The sequence below is a fragment of a genome, unplaced genomic scaffold (assembly GCF_019419815.1).
Source record: "Pyrus x bretschneideri cultivar Hongxiangsu unplaced genomic scaffold, Pyrus_bretschneideri_v1 Contig11, whole genome shotgun sequence".
NCBI lineage: Eukaryota > Viridiplantae > Streptophyta > Magnoliopsida > Rosales > Rosaceae > Pyrus > Pyrus x bretschneideri.
Window position 1 is genome coordinate 5,448,563 of NW_025999402.1, and position 6,196 is coordinate 5,454,758.

Sequence of the window (6,196 nt, forward strand, 5' to 3'; positions counted from 1 at the left end):
GTGTGTTTTGACTTAAAAATTCGAAAATCACATAAAAATTTGAAAAACATGTTTTGAAAAGCCTAAAAAGAGTGTTTTGAGTCGTTTTTGTGTCGTAGGTCACCTTCCAACACAATGATAAGGATTTGGTTTCTAATTGCATGACTGTTGAAAAGAGTTATAAACATGGAGAAAAGTTTGATTTACTCTTGGTATATGCTTGGTTATGGTTATAATGTATGACTTCACATGCAATTATAAAAGAAAAAAATTAGTTATGTAACATGCTTGAAGGAAGGAACTCAAACAAACGCTACAACCCTGAGAGACTTGAGCCTATAACGTTCTTTGGAGAGTATAATCTGTGATTTCTTGTTTTCTAAAGTCGTTGCATGATCTCATTATTCTTTGCTTGGTTACTACTTAGAAGGCGTTTCATCATATAGTTCCAAATGCTAGAACTCATGCCCATTTCATTCAAAGCATGTTATTGATTTGCATAACATATACCAAGATGAAGTTGTGTAGTTGCCACCATAGCCAAATAGCCTCACTTCCCATATTTCGTATATGTTGTAAGTTTTACCCCCGTTGAGCTTTGTTTAGCCTTTATTCTTTGTCAACCCACATTATCCTCACCTAGCCTAGTTTAGGACAATCCACACCTTTGTTCTTAGAAGATAGTGAGCATGACTTAAATGAATTCCTTTTGAGTTACATTATGCAAGAAAATGAGTGTGGGAGAAGGAATGCTTGTTCTTAAGTATGTTTTGAGTTTCAAAAGAAAAGAAAAACAGAAAAGAAATGAAAGAAAGAAAAAAGAGCTTGAAAAAAATGAAAGAATGAGTGATTGAAGTAAGGGCTCAAAACACCAATTCTGGCCCTAAATTGTCTCCCTTTTTGTTCCAAAGTTGAGTTTTCATTCAAAAGAAAATTCTAAGTTGATTCAATTGGCTTGCTCACTATTTCTTTAAGAACCTTTGTTTTCCATATCCCTTCTTTGTTATCCACACGCCCCAAGCCCCATTACAACCCGTGACTTCAATCTTGAGTGTTATGTATTTCAATTGTGGAGTTTGAATTTGGTATGAGCATATGGTGTCACTGGTTCTCGCGTCTAAATAGTAGCATTCCATTCATGAGATCATAATCTAAACATGCTTATTAACTCCAAAAATTGCGTTCTTTGTGATACATATATGTGAGTGTTCGTTTTCATGTTTACATCAATCTTCTCACATATGACTAGATTAGGGTGTGTAGTTAGAAAATCTGAGTGAAAATTGAGTGCATATCTTGTAAGGAATTGAGCAAATTCTCTAAGGCATGTTACTACATTCAAAACATGGTTTTAAATGCTTAATTGTGAACTAGTATGTGGTGACTATGATTAAGAATGTACTTAAGGGTAAAGATGGCTAAATTCTGTGGGAATAATAATTTTTAACTTGTCATGTGCATTGGAAATCCCTGAAACGATTGTTGGAAGGTGTAGGTTGTGTTTTACGTGTTTAGTGTCGTTTTGTTTATTTGTTTTTATTCTGTTTTGCTCGAGGACTAGCAAAAGATAAGTGTGGGGGAGTTTGATAGGAGCATATTTAGGCGACTTACTTAGCTTGTTTTCGTGCATCTATGTTGTTAATTCATAGTTGTTTTAGTAGTTTAAGCCATTTTCGTGTGTTTTTAGGTTCATATGGCTAAGGAAGCAAAAAGATGCATTTTGGAGCATTTTGGAGCAAAATTGGGCTTGGAATGGATAGCATATGATTGGAGCCAAAGTGTTGGACGAATTTGAAGGCCTTGTATTCATTTTGGACATAAAACAAAGGGCCTAGCCCATTCTCTCTTAAACCAACACCAAGGCCATGCATTTCCTTCCAATTCCAAAGCCCACAATCACTTCAAAAGCCATGCAAAGAACCATCCATTCCATCAAAAACAATCCATCAATTCACATGCAAAACCACCATTAACACACATGCACCCAAACAAAGCCAACCTAGCTAACCCTACATGCATTCTTTATGCAACTCTTCATCATTCCACCATTCATTCTTTATTCCACAAACAAGTCACATGCATTTCCACCTTCCTACTTCATCATTTCACCACATTCTCCCTCTTTAACTCATTTCATTATTCATTCACTTTGCATTCATTCAATTCCACCCCACATGCACCCTTTATTCTTCATCATTGCAACCATGGCACATTTACACCAACAAAACAACTCCCATGCCATGGCCTACTCATATTCCCATTTCCTTTCCAACATCTCACATGCATTTCCACCTTCCTACTTCATCATTTCACCACATTTTCCCTTTTATTTCCACATGCAATTCTTCATCATTGTAGCCACAAACACCTTAAACAAATAGCCATATACATCTCCACTCCTCCTATAAATACCCTTGCATTCATTCATTCAAAAATCAAATCATCTCATTCACAACACAACACCACAAACACATCCACCTTCCTTAGCCGTGAGTCTCCCTTAGAATCCAAAAACCATCTTCCATTTCCACCACTCCTCATCCATTTCCATAATTTCCCAACACTTCCATCCCCCCAACCAACTATCCCTAGACCTTATGCTACAATAAAGAGGAAGATAAGAGGGCCTAAACATTCATACAATTCAAGATTGAGTTGTTGGAATGTTTAGGCGTTTCTTTGATTTCAATGTTTAATTTCAATTCTCTTTGTTTTGTACGTATGAGGAAATAAACCCCCTTTAGCTAGGGGGTGATTCGAAACTATGTTTATGTTTGTAATATGATTTGATTACTTTTAATTACGTTTCATAAGTTGTGAATTCAATTTGTTTAACTGTTTAATTGATAACCTATTTATGTATGTTTATTAAGAATGAACGCTTAATTTTCATGCATGAATTTGACGCTAGAATATAAGTGAGTTTCACGTAATAGTTATGAACTTATATTCACAAGTAGTGGAGGTTGCTTATAAACAATCGTGTTAAACATATTCTTGGCATAAGTTTCATGCAATCATAGTAACGAATGCCTCGTCAACACTTATAGTTTTCATGATGCTTAATGATTCTTGCTTGTATCTCTATTATGCAATTCATGTAGGGAACTTGTGAGGAATGCTTTGGATTGTCGTATGCAATCATCCAATTCATTAACTTAAGGAAAACTTGACGGTTAATTTAAGCGGACCTAATTAACCCGGGGCGTTGAGAATTCATGGTTTATTGAAAAGCAATTAGACATCGTTTTGTATGCAAGTATAACATATGTGGAGATGAACCCCTTAGCTAGCTTCCCATCCATTCATTTCCGTCAAATCCATATTTACAATTTGTTTTATTTCCAAGTTTCCATTTTTAGTTTAAAGTCGTCCAAATCCAATCCCCCTTTGCTTTATTGTTCAATTTAGTTAGAAATCAATTTAGTTTGTGTTTTTAAAGCATTTTGAGTCTTTTGGTTTGTCTTAGTGTTTTAACGTTTAGTTTCACATTCTTTGAGTCTAGTTTAGTGTTTTATCTTGTTTTTACGTTTTTGAGTCAGTTTCCAAGAGATTAACAATCCCTCTTAATCCCCGGTCCAGAACGATCCCTACTTATACTTATACTACAATTGACAAAAAGAGGGTTTAATTTGTGTGCGTATAAATCTCGCATCAACCTCCCACACCATACGCTCACCTTGCATCCAAGGCAAGTGCCAACCTGTTGTACAAACCACATTAGGTGGTTCCAACTCATAGGTGACTTGCAATACTTCGCACAGCCTTCACGTGACCGTAGCACTTAAGCGTACTTATTTACACGTAGCCTGTCGTACATACCACATAGGTGGTTCCAACTCGTGTGTAGGATTTGATTTGATTGTTGAGTTATTAATTCAGCCGTACAGGTCACGTTAGGTGACTCTGGCTGATATGTCACTTTATATTAGTGCAATTCACCTGGCTTACTTATTCATGGTTGAGATGATTTTCATGGCATACACATGGTTTGGTTATACTCGAGTATAGTTTTCATATATGTTTATAGTATTATTTCTGGGAAACTTATATGGGTTTTACAGTGAGGGGTTATTACATTTGAAAAGATAAATGGTTTTGAAAGTTTGTTTTTTCCCACTCACATTTTCTGTTTTGCGCCCCTCTAGGTTCTAGGTAAAAGTTCTTGTTGGTGGCTCACAAGGGCTTCACGATGGTTATGGCAGACATCCACCAGTGTAGGGTTTCTTTTATGATTTGTATAATTATTACTTAGCCTTCGGGACTGCACTTTGATATCTATGCTCTAGTTGTGTGTGTCTTTACTCTAATCACTTTCACTTGTACTTATAAGCTAGTCTAAGGTAAGATAACTAGTGGTTTTTAGTTATTCGCATTTTCATATCGTTACCACTTTCGCACATCGCACATGGTTACTAGGGATGGGCAAAATACCCGCAGTTATGGGTAACCATGGTTACCCGCCCATTTAAACTTTACGGTTATGGTTATGGGCCACAGAGGCTCCAACGGCCTCTGCACATTCGTCCACCTCTCGTTCTTCAATTTGTTCAAACATTGGGGCCCTAATTTTAGGGACCTCTGTAACACCATTTTCAGCTAACAAGCCTCTTAGGTGGAGAAGAAGATGTGGGAACGAGAGAGAGATGAAGGGAGGAAGAAGAATGAGAGACTTATGAGAGCAAGGGACAACTCGAAGGCGGAAGAAGAAGAACAGGCAGTGGGGGTGGGTTTTTGGATGGGAGGGGAGGTGAAGAGTGGAGGAGAGGGAGGTGGGTCGAGGAGAATGGGTTTCTGGGTTTATTCTTTTCTTTTTCTTTTTTTTTTTAATTAATTTTTTAAATTTTTAAATTTTTTTATTAATTGTTTAGCCACATGGCACAAATGTGGCAGTCATGTGGTATAAATGTGGCAGCCACGTCAGCTCTTAACGGAGCAATGGATGAAAAATGTAACGGAGTTATTATATTGAAACAAAATAGTACGTGAGGTATGAAAGTGAAATGTTTTGAAAATATTGTATAAGGTTGTAATAAACATCAAACCTGAGGTGGTAAAGTGTAATTTACCCTTAAATGAATGTTAGAATCGGTTAATTAAGGTATAGAAAGATTGTTAGAGCTCGTTTAAGAGTGCTTTTAAAATAACGACTGAAAGCGTTTGTAAAGAAAATATTTTTAGGTTTCAAAAGCACTTGAAGTGCTTCCTTGCAAAAAACACTTCAGGTGTTTTTCTAAGATTCACTTGTATTTTTATTAAAAATTGTTTCAAAAGCATTTTCACTAAAAATGTTTTCAACTATTTTAAAAGCTTCCAAACGAAAGCTTATATGTTGATGTATGCTTGCTCATATTTTCATTTTTTTTTTGTTTTTTTTGTGAAAATGTGATTATTGAGTAACACTCATCCACTTTTGCGACCATTGAGTTTGACGCCATTTGTAAGTAGTTTCACCATTTATTAATTTACATAAGTATTTTTATTGAATATTTAATCTTGTGAAGCAAGCAGCATTTTACCACAGCATGAAAATGTATTGAGTCCTTACATGACAATGTGAGTTCAAATTCTATTGGTGTCTAATCTAATAAATTTATCGTATGACAAAAAAAAAAAAAAAAAACGTAAAAAATCAACCAAAAATATTTGTGAAAACGATCAGTTCCGTTTTGACAGTCGGAACATCTCTGAAATGTCCTACATAAATTTTTAATCGCAAACCCGATTACAAATCGTGAGTGTTAGCTCAAACTTTCAGTAAAAATTCAACCGTTGAGTTTTCAAACAATCTTTTTCCTGGAAGTAAAGTAGTTGCGGCCGTCCAACAACCAAACTCATTCAACCGTTTTGGTGTATTTCAGGAAAAGAAGCCAAGTCATATAGATATAGCTACCAAATTCAAGTTGATCAAAAGTGAAGAAAATAATGTTGGTCGCAGAAAAGAGCCTTGTCTTTGAAAGATATGTCTGAAGATTCCACGACGCCGGAAAACTTCACGTTCCCGTTGAGGGTCAGGGTTTCGAATACGGTTCTTCCTAGGGCTGCGGTTGCGTCATTCGGGTTCGGATTCATCGATGAGGGATACAGTGGAGACTGGTCGAGGATTGGAGCCATCGCAAAAGAGAGTGAGGAGTTGCTCAAGGTTGCTGCATTTGTAGTTGTTCCCTTATGTTTGTTTCTCATTTTTTTCTTTTCCAAAGAAGTTGAGGACTGAATT